The sequence below is a fragment of the Mustela nivalis genome, assembly GCF_964662115.1.
Source record: "Mustela nivalis genome assembly, chromosome: 6".
Lineage (NCBI taxonomy): Eukaryota > Metazoa > Chordata > Mammalia > Carnivora > Mustelidae > Mustela > Mustela nivalis.
Genome location: NC_139025.1, coordinates 84493212 through 84510870, shown reverse-complemented (window position 1 = coordinate 84510870; position 17659 = coordinate 84493212). Strand labels below are relative to the sequence as shown.

Here is a 17659-nt window from a genome sequence, read left to right as displayed (position 1 = left end):
ACCATAGGGCAAAAACATTTCTTTTTTTTTTTTAATTTTTTAATTTTTTAAAGTTTTTTTTTTTTAAGATTTTATTTATTTGTCAGAGAGAGAGAGGGAGAGCGAGTGAGCACAGGCAGACAGAATGGCAGGCAGAGACAGAGGGAGAAGCAGGCTCCCTGCCGAGCAAGGAGCCCGATGTGGGACTCAATCCCAGGACGCTGGGATCATGACCTGAGCCGAAGGCAGCTGCCCAACCAACTGAGCCACCGACCCAACCAAGCCACCCAGGTGTCCCAGCAAAAACATTTCTTTTTTTTTTTTTTTAAGATTTTATTTATTTATTTATTTGAGAGAGAGAGATCACAGGTAGGTAGAGAGACTGGCAGAGAGAGAGAGAGAGAGAGAGAGAGAAGCAGGCTCCCCGCTGAGCAGAGAGCCCGATGTGGGACTCGATCCCAGGACCCTGAGATCATGACCTGAGCCAAAGGCAGTGGCTTAACCCACTTAGCCACCCAGGCACCCCAGCAAAAACATTTCTAAATGTCGTTACATAAGGGTTAAGGATTTCGGTAACTAAGATCACACACAAAAAAGTTGATAGATGGAAGAGAGAATGACGAAAGGTATTTATAATGCATCTGCAAATCACCAAAGCATTGACATCTGGCATACACAAAGAATTTTTATGTAGTCCACAAGTAAAAAGATGGCTGCACCAGCGCAAAAACGGACCAGAGATTGGAACCCGCAGTTTATATTGGAGGGAAACGCAAAAAGCTAACAGGCATTTGAGGAGATGCTTAGAATCATCTGCATTCAGGGAAGGGCACATTGAAACACCAATGAGATTTCACTGCAGCTATTCAGTCGGAAAACATGGAGAAGGCTGAGTAGTGGTTGCCTTTCCCGACGAGAGAATGGGGAAGGATATGTGGGTACAGGGAAATAACCGATCATAGGGGCAAGCATGGGGCTCATGGGACCAAAGAAGATCTGCTCCATGTCTTCGGTCCTCTGCACAAAGAGAAGATTTTTTTCCCTTTAGTTTTCCCCAGCTTCACGGCCACCGGTCTAGTGCCAGTTACCACCTCTACTCATCTCAACAACTGAGTTAGCCTGACTGGTCTCCCTGCTTCCACTTTTGCCTTCCTACAAGCCATTCTCTGCTGAAGGCACAAGTGATCTAAAAACATCAGCTACATTCTGTGACGGCCATGAGTAAAACCCTCCCAGCCCCTGGCTGCTCTCACGTCTTGCCATGGCCGTGAAAGGTCCAGGGTAATCTGGCTGCTCACATCTGTTCTGCTCCCCCTGTCAAAAGCTACACCGGCATTCCATGCCTGGAACATGGCAAGCTCTTTCCTACATCAGGGGTTCTGCACTTGCTGTTCCCTAGCCTGATATCCTTTTTTTTTTTTTAAAGATTTTATTTATTTATTTGACAGACAGTATTTATTTATTTATTTAAAGATTTTATTTATTTATTTGGTGTAGAGAGACAGAGAGAGAGACAGAGAGACAGAGATCACAAGTAGTCAGAAAGGCAGAGAGAGAGGGTGAAGCAGCCTCCCCATTGAGCAGAGAGCCTGATGCGGGGCTCGATCCCAGGACCCCGAGATCATGACCTGAGCCGAAGGCAAAGGCTTAACCCAAGGAGCCACTCAGGCGCCCCAGACAGTATTTATTTATAATTTTTAAAATATACATATTTATATATTAGATATATATATATCTATATATATATAGATAGATATGTTTATATATATCTATATGTTTATATATATCTAATATATAAATATATATTAGAATAATATAGAATAATAGAATAATATAGAATAGAATATAGAATAATAGTAATAATAATATATATTATATAATAACTAATATTATAATATATTATATTTTATATATAATATATAAATATATAATAAAAATATATAATATAAATAATACTAATATATTAATATTTTATTAATATATTGATATTGATAATATTAATATACAATAATTATATAATAAATTATATTATTGAATATTAAATTATATTATTAAATATTGATTTAATTTAAATTAATTTAAATATTAATTTAATTAATTAAATTAGATTGATTTAAATATTAAATTATATTATTAAATAAATAGATATTAAAAGATAATAGGCCATATATTATATAATATATTAATATAATATATAAATATTAATAATATTAATTATAATATTAATAATATCATAATTATTGATAATTATTATTTGTTATGTGTAATCATTATTATTAATAATATAATATTATATATTAATTACAATATAATTAATAATATATTAATATTAATATATTATATTGATATAGTATATAATATATGACCTGTTGTCTTTTAATATTTATTTATTTATTTAATATAATTTAACATTTAATAATATAATATAATATTTATCAATATAAAATATATAATAAAATAATATTTAATGTTATATTAATATTAATATAATTATATTATATAATAATATAATATTTAATGTTTGATAATATAATTTTATATTTGATATTTAAATTACTATGAATATTAATATAAATATATATTAATATTAGTATTAATAATACTTATATATAATATTAATATGTTATATATAATATATAACATATTATATCAACTGTAATATAAATATTATATAATATTAATATATAATATTAATATTTATATATTAATATTGAATATATAATAATTAATATTATAATATAGAATAATATAGAATAGAATAATATAGAAAATAATATATAATATATATAATATATATTATATATAATTTATTTATAATTTATTTATTTGACAAACAGACATAGGTGGAGAGATGGGCAGAGAGAGAGAGAGGTGGAAGCAGCCTCCCTGCTGAGCGAGAGCCGGATGCGGGGCTCAGTCCTAGGACCCTGGGATCATGGGTCCTAGGATCATGATCTGAGCCGAAGGCAAAGGCTTTAACCCACTGAGCCACCCAGGTGCCCCCCTAGCCTGATATCCTTGACCCTGACTCTATGTGTTGCTGTTCCTTCTCATGGTCACGGATCTGCTCAAATGTCCTTTTTTCTAGCAACTCTTGCCTGACCACTCTCCAGAACATGTATACCTCTGGCCCAGCGACTTGCTTCTGGGTCACTCTGCTTATTTGATCTGATTTAATGTATCGTATCTTGGATTATCTTTTTCATTGATTCTTTTTGACTCTTTCTATCAGACTATAACCTTTTATAGGGCAAAGATATTGCTTGTCTTGTTCATCAGCTGGAAACGCCGAACCCCACTAGTAGAGGAAATGTTTTGAATGTTAGGACACATCCACACACCTGGAATATTACACAGATGTCAATACAAATCAAGTGGCTAACATTTACTGAATGTATACAAAGCAACAAAGACTATGATACATATTTCATATTACCTGCGAGATAGTGTTATCTCACTATATTGAAACATGGAGTAATAAGTAATTAGCTAAGGGTCACCATGGTAAGTGACAGGTTTGAGAAGCAAGTCAGTCTGGCTCTAACAACACATACATCAGGAGATACGTGTTAATATGTTGAGATGTATCAGAATCTCTGGCCTACAAGCTAGAAGTGACTCCATTTCATGATGGGAGATATAAAGTAAGCATAAACAGGACAAGAAAGGACCTTCATCCCAGTGTAGGTAATATTCTTAGTGCAGTCAATAGATCTGGCTCACAAGTATTTCCCATTCTTCCTCTTTTGGTTTTCTTTCAAATATTATTTATTTATTTGACAGAGAGAGAGAGAGAGCACAAGCAGGGGGAGTAGCAGGCAGAAGGAGAGGGAGAAGCAGGCTCCCTTTTGATCAGGGAGCCCGTTGCGGGACTCAATCCCAGGATCCCAGGGATCATGACCTGAGCCAAAGGCAGGCATCTAACTAACTGTGCCACCCAGGCATCCCCATCCTTCCTCTTTACAACATGATGTGTAAGGCCCAGCTGAGCATTTTGCATTCTCAAAGCGCCTGTGTCCACAGCTCAGCATTTTTCCATCCTGTGAAGTTCCTGCTCCTAACAGTTGTGGTCTCTGGTTGCAACTAGAAGATAGGTTTTATTTTCCGGCTCCTGACTCTTTCTCTCATACAGCAAGACTGCCTGGAGCCTTTTGTACACTGCCATTTACTCTTTGTCACCAGTTCCTTCTGTGAAGATGACATTGCCATTGTCTCAAACCTGACTGAATATGACAGAGTTGGTCTAGACGTCAAAGTTTCATAGACCTGGATTTGAACACAGCTTCTGCTATCTATTAGCAGCATGAACTTGGGTGAATTTATCCCTATATACTTGAGTTTCCGTGAAATGGAAAGGATAATGATTTCTACCTCATGGGGCAGTTATGGAGACTGAAGGAAATAAAGCAGTTAGCACACGGCAGACGGTTGGTTAGTCAGTGATGCTTTCACCACAGAGGTGTGAGGCACAGTAATACCAGAGACACCAAGACATCATCCCTGCCCAAGGAGCTCCTTTCTATTTGGGTGAGTCAGAAAGGTCACATAAGTGGTCTTAGGATGCTCCTGTCAGGTATGAGGAGAGGCGTGAAAATATGCCACTCAGAAAGCATGGCCGCCCAGGGTGGGGAAGGTTGGAAGAGGTTGCCAGGCACAGGAAGACCTCGCACTTGCCTCAGAAGGAAGGGTAGGGACCTGATGAATAAAGCAGGAAGGGACATCTGTGTCAGGCAAGCCAGCATGAGGAAAGGTATGAAGGCTCAGAAAAGAGACAAAAGAAAGTCTTGGATATCAAGTATAAGAATCATGGTCTTTTGTTGGCAGTGTAAAATTCAGGGAAAGTTTCTGAGTGGAGAATGTTTGCAAAAGATAGCAGCCGTTCCTCCCCCATCCCCGTGCAACAGCGACCAGCAGCACTTTGTGGTCTTTAGTGCTAGAAGGCAGGCTAGCCTCCTTTATCACCCCAGTGTGGCCCCAGGGGCAAGCCATTGTCTAAGAGAGGCCCCAGCCTCCTCAGGATTCTCTAGCTGCCACTGGGGAAGGATAAAGATCTGCTCATCTGTGGAGAAGGGGGTGGACTCTAGAGCAGGCCTGAAAGCTGCAGGGGAAGATGGTGGTGGTGGTGGTAGTGGGAAGGGTGTTGCAAATTCTATTCATTTCTTCATTTTGCCTTCAGTCAACCCTGCCAGTCCAGTCTGTCTGTGGTTAGGTAGAAGTTAAGTCTACATAGGCATGATACTGCCTTTCCCTATGGCTGCTTTACAGGGGTGGGAGGGCCTGGATAGAGACAGAGGCCACGTCGGGCAAAAGCCAACTGGCCACAGAGCCCAGGTGGGATCAGGTACCTCCAACAGATGACATTACATTGGAAGAGAACATTTGCTCCTCACAAGGCTCTGATTCTGGAGAAAGGGATCCTGAACAGACACTGCTTGCCAGTGAGGGACTCTCTGGGAATTATCCTCTCCTGAGGATCAAAGATTTACCAAGGGGGTTAAAAAAAAAAAAAAAAAAAAAAGATGATCAAAACCATAATGAAATATCACCTCATACCTATCAGTTGGGCTGTTGCCAAAAAGACAGGAGATAACAAGTGTTGGCAAGGATGTGGAAAGAAGGGAACCCTCATACATTGCTGGTGGGAATGTAAACTGCTGCAGCCACTGGGGAAAACAGGGAGGAGGTTCCTCAAACACTTAAAAGTAAAATTACCGTATGATCCAGTAATACCACTACTGAGTATTTATCTAAAGAAAATGAAAAGACTAGTCAGAAGGAATACATACACCCCTGTGTTCAGGGCAGTGTTATTGACAATAGTCAAGATATGGAATCAACCTCAGGGTCTATCCATAGATGAATGGATAAAGAGGTGCCATATATCTTCCCTCACCCTTCCCTTTACCCTTCCCATCCCACAGGCCGCCCCTGCTAGGCCTGAGGGAACCTACAGGACAGATGTGGGGGGAGCTCCTCGCTTCTCCCACAGAAGGGTGACAGCAGGCCGTCACTTCTTGGTCTAAAGCCGGCTGACCAAGCATTCCCCAAACTCTTTTTTTTTTTAATTTTTATTTATTTATTTATTTATTTATTTGACAGAGAGATCACAAGTAGACAGAGAGGCACGCAGAGAGAGAGGGGGAAGCAGGCTCCCTGCTGAGCAGAGAGCCTGATGGAGGGCTCGATCCCAGGACCCTGGGATCATGACCTGAGCCAAAAGCAGAGACTTAACCCACTGAGCCACCCAGGCTCCCCCGCAAACTCTTCTAAGTCTCTTGAAATCAGCTTCTCAGTTGGGGAAACTGGGGGGGCCCCCAAACCCCACAGGAAGAGGATCTGGTGGGGAGTCTTCTAGCAAGCTCAGCCCTGGGGTAATGTGTCATGGTGGAGTTTGTACTGGCGCCATTAAGAACTGTATCCAGTCTATAGCGTTCACTGGTTCTCTTTTTTCTTTTTTCTTTTTTAAAGGATTTTATTTACCTATTTCAGAGGCAGAGGGAGAGAGAGAATCTCAAGCAGACTCCCTGCTGAACACAGAGCCTGATGGAGGGCTCGATCTCACGACTCTGAGAGCATAACCTGAGCTGAAATCAAGACTCAGACACTCAGCCGACTGAGACACCCAGGCGCCCTTGGCTAGAGCCTGAATTTGGCTCTAGCCAAGTTCTAGCAGAGGAATATAATTCCCCGACTGGTTCCTTCTGGATCAAGCCCCTGAGCCAAGGGTCTGCAGCCCCTTCCTGAGAATGCTCCCCACCACATCTCAGAGCAGAGGAGAGGAAGCCACACAGTACTGGCCTGTGAGGGTCTATGAGCAGAAGATGCCTTCATACCAAATTTGATAAGGCCCAGCAGAGTTGAAGCACGCCTTGGCTCCTTATCGATTTCAAGGTCAGTGTCCATTCGTGTTCAGGAAAGCCCTGTGTGTGCTGGGCAGAGCCCTGGGGCTGAAAGCCAAGAGCTGTGGCCTGCAGGTCCAGCCCTGCAGGATTATATGAAACAAATGGCTTCCTCTCTCTGGGCCTCACTTTCATCTTCTGTACAATGGGTGGCTGGACAGGGTGAGTCCTGCATCCCAGCAAGGGAAACTTCATCTCAGGTGAGTCTGGGATGCAGCCATGGCAAGACCACAGAACTGGGAAGCCTCGGAGTCCTTGGCTGCTGCTAACTTCAGGGGTCTGTCCTGCCCTGCGGCCCACTGAGGCCTCATTGTGCTTGGGCCTCAGCACAGAATCAGAATGAGGGACTCTTAGGGTCATTCTGAATAAAATAGGACAGTCACCACACTGTGAAAATGGTGAGTTTGATGCCAGAAAGGAGGAACAGCCAAGGATATGGGTCAGGGAAGAGCTAAAATTGACTAAAAATAGGTTGACATTTGGTGAGGGGGATGGGAGGCCTGATGAGGAGGGCACTGGGGGTGAGTGAAACAGCCTTGGGGCTGTTCTCAGCAGGATCCAGGGCTGGTGGCTTCTCTTACCAACTCCTTCTCCCAGCTGCATGTGTGTGTGTGTGGTGGGGGGGGTCGCGGGGAGGGGTGTGCACTTGCGGTGCGTACACATGTGCTCTTTCTTGTTGTGGGGGGTGACCCTGAACCCTTGCTGGAGAACAAACTCCTGTTGCACTGAACTGGATCAGCCCCTGGGGGTCCTAGAACACGACCCTAAAGTCCCATTTCCAGCCATCCCCATGAGCCTCAGCCCTCTTGCTCTGCCAGACTCAGGGTTTATGTGAGCCTTGTGGCTCCTTTAGGCAAAATATCCTGAGGATTTTTTTAGTGCTGTTTGGTTGATGTTGATGTCATGACCAGAATTTGAGTTAAAGGATTTACTCTGAGGATGTGGTGAGGGGCACCGGTGACAGACACAGAATTGCACGTATTCAAGGCTTCTGGGAGGCCCTCTCCCACCTGGTGGCTTGCCCTCCTCTGCCCCACCCCCACCCTGCCCCACCCCCTTACAAGTGCTGGCGGGTTGTTGGCAGGTGGGCTTCAGGACCCTGGGCCTGGAGAGCAGAGGGGTGCTGCTGGGAAGATGTATGGGGCCGAAGGGCATTCTTGGCGGTGGGGTGGGTGGGGTGGGCCTTGGGGCTGACTCTGGAGTTGGGGCGCTAGAATCTAGGCTGTGCCTGGACAAGCCTGAAGATGGGGGTGTTCCAAGGAGAGCAGGCAGAAGGGGCCCCTGCATCTGTGAGGAGCAGAGAAGGGTGGGAGCCCTCTCCCTGCCTGCCCCAAGCCTTCCAGTAGAGCCACCTCCTGCTGCTAGCTGGGTCTCTGTCCAGAGCAGGCCCTGCATCCCAAGTGCGTGGGAGCTGGCAGTCTTGTAGCCATCTCCTGCCAAGTGCAGGTGATACCTCCCTCCTCCCTCTGTGCACATGCCTTTCTAGGCGTGTGGTGGGAGGGAGTAGGGGGTGCCAGTCCTCTTTCTGGTGATGCACTGAGATGCCTAAATTATAACCATTACCACTAATTCTGTTTCTGTACCTTTGCTTGCTAACCCATGAGGAGATGGAAAAATACCAGCAGACTTTCTATAGGCACTCTGTAACCACACAACCCCCGCCCAGAATTGAACCTAGCAGAGTGGCTGCTCCCGGACCCCCACCCGGCTCTGGGCCGAGAGATAACAGTCATCTGGCGGCAGAGAAACCCCCACCCAGAATGATTGCTCCCCCACCCAGATCTGGGTGCAAGAGATAATAACCATCTGGCACCCCGTGGCTTGACAGGGAGACCCCGGCCAATCCTGAAGTGACACATACCCTAGCGGTGCCAACCAAGCAGTCTGAAGAATGACAGCCCTTTGACCTAACCAATAATCTGTTCCCAGCCTTTTCCCGCTCTGTAGCGTGCCAGTCATATTATAGAGTTCCTTTTTGATTTTCCCACGGTATGTGGTGATTTGTTACAAGATACTATGATGTATGCTAAGTCCCTGCCTCCCCAAAAATAGTGTATAAAAAGTGTTGTGAACCTGAGCTCGGGACCTCTTGGCATCACCGGCAACGAGTGCGTGGAGGTCTGGGTTCGAACTCGTAATAAACGACCCTTGCTGTTTGGCTTTGACCCTGGACTCTGGTGGTCGTCTTTGGGGGGTTTCAGAATGTGGGCATAACAGCACATCCTTGGAGAGGACGACTCTGGGTTCCAGGAATGCAGACCAGGCCCCTGTTGTACGTGGCTTGGAGCCCTGAGCTCCCGTCTGCTGCAAACAATAACTAAAGGCTCATTTAGGGTGGCCAGATGACCCGGTTGGCCAAGGCATGAGGGGTTTCCTGGGACAAGGGACGTTCAGTGCTAAAACCAGAATGCTGGGCAAACTAGGATGATTGGTTACATTATTTCTAACTTTTCTTGGAAAGAAATTATTTTTCAAGATTTTTTTCACTTGAGAAAGAGAGAGCAGGGGGGGACACAGGGAGAGGGAGGGAGAAACCTCAGCAGATTCCTCACTGAGCTCTGAGCCTGACGCGTGGCTTACTGTGGGGCTGGATCCCACTATCATGAGATCATGACTTGAGCTGAAACCAGGATCCCTGAAGATCAACGACGGCACCACTGAGGGGCCCCTGGACAGTAGACAAACTTGGCATGCCAGACCTGCAATTTGTAATTATTCATATTTATAAGTATTTATAATTACTCTTAAGTTTTATAGTTATTTGAGATTAAATAATTTGATTGTATGTTGGCTTTATTTTGGAGTATATAAGCAAAATCTATATGGAAAAATTTCATATATTCGGGCGCCTGGGTGGCTCAGTGGGTTAAGCCGCTGCCTTCGGCTCAGGTCATGATCTCAGGGTCCTGGGATCGAGTCCCACATCGGGCTCCCTGCTGAGCAGAGAGCCTGCTTCCTCCTCTCTCTCTCTGCCTGCCTCTCTGCCTACTTGTGATCTCTCTGTGTCAAATAAATAAATAAAATCTTTAAAAGAAAAAAAATTTCATATATTCAATATATTAAAGCCAGTTCTGAGGTTAAGAGATGATTGAGTCTGTGTGTGAGATCCTGGTATATGGACATAATGACCCCCCAAATCCCTTTCCCCTTCTTCTGATAAAAGCACTTTTGGGGCTATCCATTAGGGAGATGGAGGGGAGGCCTATCCAGGGTTATATCTTCTTCTGACTCCTGCACTGAGTCCCTTGTGCCTTTAGATTAGGGAAACAATATCTCCTCCAGGACACATCTAAGGTGGGAGGTACCTGTCTGTGCTTTTATCTTCAGGGGTGTCTTTCAGGGATACTGGGGCAAGAGCTCTTCCAAGTTCTTTCCTCTGCTCCCATCCCTCCCCTTGTTTCAAGGATCTGGTGAAGTCTCTTTTTGGTCCTTGAGTCTGGAAGTCAACCCTATCATACATCTACCTCCCACTCACATACCTTTTGCCTTTGTGGCATCACTGCATAGGGAAAGCCTTTCCTAGTCACAGGAGGACCAACCATTGCCTTTCTTATTCCATTTCAACATCAGGTAACTAGGTAAACTAGGATAAAGAGAGAGCATTGGTTACTGTCCCTGCCTAGAGCAGGAGTAGAGGAGGCTCGCTCTGTCTTCGGGCTGGGAGTGGAAAGAGGCAGCCATCCCTTCCCAGTGAGTAAGGCTGAGTGGACGGAAGGGAAAGGCAGGCAGGATGGGGCAGGCCCAGAGATCAGGCATAGGAAGAAGCAGATGGCAGAAAGACCACAGGAAATGGAAATCATATCTTAAGAATTCACAAATGAGCTCAATACTTGACCTTCAGGATGACCTTTTAATCCCAAACCATCCCGCTGGGAGAAGATGGGAGGAAGGAGGGAGAAACTGCTTTCCTGCCCACATAAATGAGCCTCTCAGCAAAGCACATCTTCCCTGGCTTAGCTTCTAATTTGAATTTCTCCTTTTAAAAAAATATGAGCAATTTTATGACATATGAAATGTATAGAGAATAATAAAGTTAATATCCATAAATCCACTACTCAGAGTGAAAAATAGAACAGTGGTAACAGAGTTAAGTCCTCTTGTGTGCCCCTTGAATGGTCATTTCCCCTCTCTCCTGGGCATAGCCACAATCCTGGGTTTCTAGCCATCATTCCGAGGCATTTTTCATTCTTTTTCTAAATATGTCTGTGTTTCTGAGCTCCATTTTGTATCACATTACATGTTTTAAACTTTATATAAGCAATATCACATAATGAATATGTATTCTGTAGCAAACTTGGTTACTAGATATTATGTTTATAGAATTTGCTTATTTATGTTGCTAAGTATAGATCTGTCTCATTCGTTTTCATAGCTATAAAGCAGACCACAATTTATCTACATATTTTTGTGTGATGGCCATTTAAGTTGTGTCTAAGTTTTTACAATTACTATATTTCATCAATTCTAAGGCTTACATTTTTTCACATTTAAAAATCTCTGAATTAAGAGATACTTATTAAAACCAATGATGTGTTATACTTTAATGGGCAATGTTTTCCCTTAGTGAATGATGCACCTTAGATTCAATAAAGTACATAGTAGCACTAACCCTACTGTGAATTTTCCCGTAGGTGTTGTGTTTCTTTAGTGTATATATTCCCCTGGAAGTAGAAATTGCTGGGTTATAATGTACATTACTACCAATTTTACTAGATATTGCCAGTTGTCCCCCAAAATATTTTTACCAATTTATACTCCCATCACCATTGAAGAGGGCTCCCATTGAGGTATACCCAGGAGTACTGGCTGACTTTCTGAGTTTTGCTAATCCAGTGGTATGAAATGGTATCTCATTGTGGTTTAATGTGTATATCCCTGATTATACAGTAATCGTGAGTATCTTTTCAAGATCATTTACTTCCTCCCACCTATATTCTTGGGACTCAGTATACCTGTCTCAGTCCTTCTTTATCATAGTCAAACCAACGGCCAGCAATATTTAACAGCGTACAGTAGGAATTATCAGAAGTTATAAAACTATGCATGCCCAAGTAATTCTACTCTTGGAAACTCAAACTGAGAGAAAAAAAATTTTTTTAAATTTACAAATTAAAAAATAAGCAAAAATCTTAAATATTCCTATAAAAATCATAACCACCAGAGAAAATGAGATCACATACACAATAGCAATAAAAATATAGTAGGTAGGGGCGCCTGGGTGGCTCAGTGGGTTAAAGCCTCTGCCTTCGGCTCAGGTCATGATCTCAGGGTCCTGAGATCAAGCCCTGCATTGGGCTTTCTGCTTGGTGGGGCGCCTGCGTCTCCCCCACCTTCCCCCCAACCTCTACCTGTCTCTCTGCCTACTTGTGACCTCTGCTGTCAAATAAATAAATAAAAATCTTAAAAAGATATATATAGTAGGTAAATCTGGGGGCAAATAAATAAGAAATTTACCTGTGAAAATGATGGCATTACAAATTAATAGGGGAAAGATAGATTTTTTTATATTATGTTGGAAAAAAGTGCTTTTTTAAAAAGATTTTATTTATTCATCCGACAGAGAGAGACACAGTGAAAGAGGGAACACAAGCAGGGGGAGTAGGAGAGGGAGAAGCAGGCTTCTCGCAGAGCAGGGAGCTCGATGCAGGGCTCTATCCCAGGCCCTAGGGTCACAACCCGAGGTGAAGGCAGACACCTAACAACTGAACCACCCAGGTGCTCCAGAAAAAAAAAAAAAATTTTTTTTTTAAAGATTTTATTTATTTGAGAGAGAGAAAGAGAGAGCACAAGAAGAAGGAAGGGGTAAAGGGGGAGAGAGAAGCAGACTTGGGGCAAATACTAGGACCCTGGGATCACAACCTGAGCCGAAGGCAAACGCCTAACCAAGAGAGCCACCCAGGCGCGCTAGTATTATGTTGGAAAATTAAGTAGTTTCTGAAAAAAGTAACAACCTTGCCATATGGATAAAGAATAAACTGGATCCATACCTTACTCTTTCCAAAATGAAGTAAAACCCAATTAGTTATTGTTTTATCATCATTATTGAGGAAATGAGATCCAAAACTGCGATGCAATGAAGAAAATAAATTGATAATTCTGACTCTGGACACAATAAACTTCTCTGTGTCAAGACAAACACAGACAGTACTAAAAGGCTCATATGCAAAAATATTCGTCAAATGTAGGACTAAGGGCTAATTTTCTCAGTAAACAAAAAGCTCTTTCAAATAAATACTAACAAGCAAACAATTCAGTAGAAAAATTGACAAAAGATACACACGGGTAGTTATGCCTACGTCAGCGTCTCCCCAACTATGGTCAATGCTGGAGTTACCTAGAGATCATTAAACAAGTATTGATGCCCGGCTCCTGGATATTCTGATGTACTTGGTGTGACATGTGACCTGGACCCTGGGATTTTTAAAACTTCCCTGGTGATTCTAACGTTCGACAAAGTCGGGATCATTGGAATGTGCAATAAACCTGTAAGACATTATCACGAATAACGAGGATGTAAATTGAAACAACAAAGTGATGTCACTTTTCAACTATCAGATTGGCAAGGATGAGAAGTTGATAAGGCTGCACATTGGTCAGGGTGTGGGGGAGACTCTACGAGACTTTGTTGATAAAATGTAAATCAGCGCAAACTTTTTGGAGGGCCATTTGGTAATCTTTATTAATATTTAAAATTTGCATGAACTTATATCCAGCAATTCTATTTCTAGGAATTGATTATACAGAAACTCTTGTACAAAACCTCAGAGATATTCAATGTAGCATTATTCCGGTAACTGCCTTTCATTTTTGTTGTTGGTTGTTAGGTTAACATTCAATGTTGAGCTCATATTGTAAAACTTTTCTACTTATCAGCAAATAGTAATCGTTTTTCTTTGCCATTAGACAAAAAAAGATTTTGAAAAATGGCGACAATTATCATCTCATCATCTAAGCGTGGTCATACCCATCAATTTTTCATGTTGTATTACCTCAAAGCCCAGAAAACATGTCATTAATATCCAAATTACAATTCGCCAAGTTAAACTGAGATTTATTGTAACCTTAGCCAAATCCCAAGATAATAAAAATTTTCATCCAGTATCACAGTTGGGTTAAGTATTAGAGGGTAGAAGTGGTAGGAGTCGTTGGAAGACTAGCCCTATGTATTATCGCATAAATCAGCAAGGGCCTTCATTTTAATGGGCCAGCTGATCATAAATGATGTGCTTAAGGCAGTACAAATGCATCAACTCCTCAAAATCTTTGCTGAACTTGGCATTTAGCATTTAAGGTATATGTTCCCCAATAGTAAGTTGTAATGTTTTTACAAACCCCTTTGTGTCCATTGTACTTGTTACAGTAATTACAGAGTTAAATATAATAAAACTAATAAAAAAAATCCACATTATAATGATTCCTCTCTCCTCCTTGCCAAATTGGCAGAGATTTCAGTATTTCCCCAAGATTTTTCTCCAAGCAATTCTGAGAATTTCTGGGCTGTTGTCCGTGTCCATGAGGCAGCTTGTTGTTTAGTTTAACATGTTTTTGTGAACTTAACAAGGGTTATGGTTTGGAAGTTGCTGATGGACAGAGATAGCAATCATTCCCGTCTTAATATAGCCATGGCTTTTGGGTTGAAGGTGTTGCTGAGGACAACTGGGTTACGCTCTCTTTTAGGAATCCTGTAGATTTATGTAGGAGCAGAGAAGCCACCTGGTGGAAAAAGGAGTTTAGGACCCTGACCCTTTCCCACTGGCATTCAAATTACTGACATGTCTATAATGAACTGAAGGGACCTCAAAAGACCAATTGAGGTCATAGGGCAGGGAAGGACACTGGGAGTCCCAAGAAGGAAACGCCCATAGAGAGGAGAGAAGGTTGGACTGGTGTCTGGAATTCAGTACTGGGGCTTAGCTTATTGGAATCTAAGCCTCCGGAATGATGTTGAAAGTTCTTTTATCAACTTGCTGCCATGGGCGGGGTGTGGGGACTGATTCTGTGTTTGGGGGGGTTGAGAGAACCTTATCATTACCAAGTGCTAGTTAATAACCTGATAACTTTTCTAGGGGATTCTCCTCATTAATTCTGAGCAGGCAAGTCCATTCCTTCGCCTGGGCAAGTCAGCAGAGATACCTCTGCAGAGAAGTCTAGAGTCAGCAAAAAAGTGATACGGGAACCCCCTCATGGACAAGGACAACAGCCTGGGAATTCTCTGAATTGCTTGGAGAGAAATCTTGGGGAAATACTGAAATCTCTGCCAACTCGGCAAAGAGGAGAGAGGAATCATTGTAATTTGGATATTTGTTTTCTGGGCTTTGAGGTAATACAGCATCAAACATTGACAGATATGATCACACTTAGATGGTAAGATGATAATTGTCACCATTTTTTAAAATATATTTTTTCTAATGGCAAAGGAAAACGATTACTATTTGCTGAAAAGTTTTACAAAATGAGCTCAATATTGCATGTGTATGTAAATAAAACTGATTTCTAAGTATCTATGTGCCTAGAAAAAAGAACTGAAAAGAACTGTCTTAAGGGTTCAAGAAGTTATCTCTAGATGATGAGATTACTGGGAATGTTTATTTTCTTTATTAAACTTAAAAAATTTTTTCTAGTACCTATCCTGAACATATCTTACATGTTCTTGACAGAAAACCAATTTTTTTAAAAAAGTAGTATTACTGGGGCGCCTGGGCGGCTCTGTCGGTTAAGCGTCTATCTTCAGCTCTGGTCATGATCCCAGGGTGCTGGGATGGAGCCCTGCATTAGGCTCCCTGCTCAGCAGGGAATTTGCCTCTCCTTCTGCTACTCTCTCCCTCCCCTCTACCCGCAGTCAAATAAATAAATAAAATTTTTTAAAAGTAGGATTACTATACCTTAAATAAAGTGACTGTGTATTAAATAACTTATATGTTACGTAAATAAGGAGACAAGGGAAGGAAAATTACTGGATTTCAAGCTTACTCTGTGCTGTCACCATACTGGATATTTACATATGTTAATTGTAAAAAGTATGCAGGTGTATTCTCTTAGGCCTGTTCTCTGAGAGCAGCAGGAAGCATTGAGTAAGGACAAGGTCAGGGACAGATTTTTCCTCAAGTGCTCAGAGGCCCTCTCCTCCTCCCACCTAGCAGCTGGCCTATCGTTCACCATCTGGATCCTCCTCTTTCCCCCAGCTGGAACATCCCCAAGGGGACAAAGCAGGGAGCAAACCCAAGGCTCACTGAAAACTTGACTGGGATGCAAAGCAGAGCCCAGGACAGTGGGGTCCTGGCACTGCCAAACACGGAAACTAACTCAGGGTATGTAAAGGGCTGTCAAGTACAGAAAAGGGTTAGACTGATGCTGTGTCACACCTGGCAGTGGAAATGGGCCTTTGTGGGTGGATAGGTTTGACCTCAGGGTGAGAAAGAACTTGGTCACAGGGGAGGTATGAAATTTCCATTGCTGGAATTATGCAAGGGGTACCTGCCTGGGAGCACAGAAGAGAGTCCTCTACTATGCCCGAGATGGTTCTAGAATCTGGGACATCTGCTTCCCTTTTGATAGTCTATTACTCCCTATCCAGACACACCCTTGATCCTGGGACTATTCACTAACTAACCCCCTCTACCCCTTCTACTGCTTGAAGTGTCTACAGGAGAGGCCTTCTGAAGGTCAGACCAACAACCCTTGTCGCCAAACACGTAAGCAGCTCCCGTGATGGGAATTTCACCGTGCAGGGAGGAGAGGATGGGACAGAGCCAGACTGGCCTGATCAGCGAGATATTATGAGACACCGGGCCTTTGGGCCCCCGTAAGTCAGACTCTGCAGATGGCCATCTGCCCTGTCTTTCTTAGACCCAGCCCTGGAATGCGCCTCCCAGGGCAACTCTGACAGACATCTGGAACCTTTTTCGTCCTGCATGGCTCTCACCTGTCCTCTGACGCACCATCATAACGTGACACATAAGTGGCAGGTACTTATGGGGACTTCCAGTGCAGAGATGGAAGATACCGAAAACAAAACAAAACAGAGAAACAGCAACCACCACAAACCCAAGAGGCCACCAACAAAACACAACAACAACAAAATTTCACACACCAGCTGGAGACAACACCCCCACAGACAAATGTAGAGGGAAAAATAAGTGTTTTGGAGTCCATGAGGCCTGAATAAACACCTGGCCTGTGACATTTACTAGCTGGGTAGCACTAGGCGATTACTTTCTCTCTCTGAGACACATGTTTCTAATCTATAAAATGGGATTAATAGTATCTATTTCATAGGATTATTGTAAAGATACACACACACACACCCATACATGATGGGCATGCAGAGTCTAGCATAGAATAAATCTTAATATATGGTAGCTATTTCTATTTTTAATGCTTCTGCTATGAGACAAATAAATTGGGAAGGACTAACTAAAGGCAAAGAACCTAAAAGTCAGTTTGAGGAAGAGAAGTGAAGGAAAGCTTTGTTCGCTGATGGCAATGACAGTGAGCACTTACTCGTGCTAGATGCTACGCTATACTGTAGGTTCTGGGTGTCAAGTCAGATGTGGCACCTGCCCTTGTGGAGTGGTGAAATCCAGTTGCTGGGCAACATACAAATAAATGAAAAGCAATTTATAATAATAAATTCTGACCTGTCTGATCAAGGAAAAGCACTGGGTGCTATTAAAGACCCTAGCAGAGGATACCAGATTTCGCCCAGGGGAGGAGTCAGGGATGAGCTCTTGGAAGCAGCCTTTAAACTAAATGTAAAGAAAGATCTGAGGTAGCTCCCACAT

At 42.6% G+C, this 17659-nt stretch overlaps 1 protein-coding gene and 1 long non-coding RNA gene across 8 annotated transcripts in view; one reads left to right on the top strand and one right to left on the bottom strand.

Annotated features, from left to right (window-relative positions):
- Positions 1-17659, bottom strand: part of PLA2G4E (phospholipase A2 group IVE) — a 61410-nt gene that overhangs the window by 38832 nt on the left and 4919 nt on the right. For 2 of the 7 annotated variants that reach the window (XM_082735478.1, XM_082735482.1), the window contains exon 1: positions 10184-10323. The exons of the other annotated variants lie outside the window; for them this stretch is intronic. The gene's annotated coding sequence lies outside the window, so the exon portion shown is untranslated. Of the gene's footprint in view, positions 1-10183; positions 10324-17659 lie in introns of those variants that run through there. 7 annotated transcript variants of the gene reach the window in all.
- On the top strand, positions 10407-17110 carry LOC309867416. Its single transcript, XR_014313163.1, has 4 exons — positions 10407-10448; positions 16061-16186; positions 16516-16570; positions 16725-17110. It is a non-coding gene; the product is annotated as an uncharacterized lncRNA (long non-coding RNA).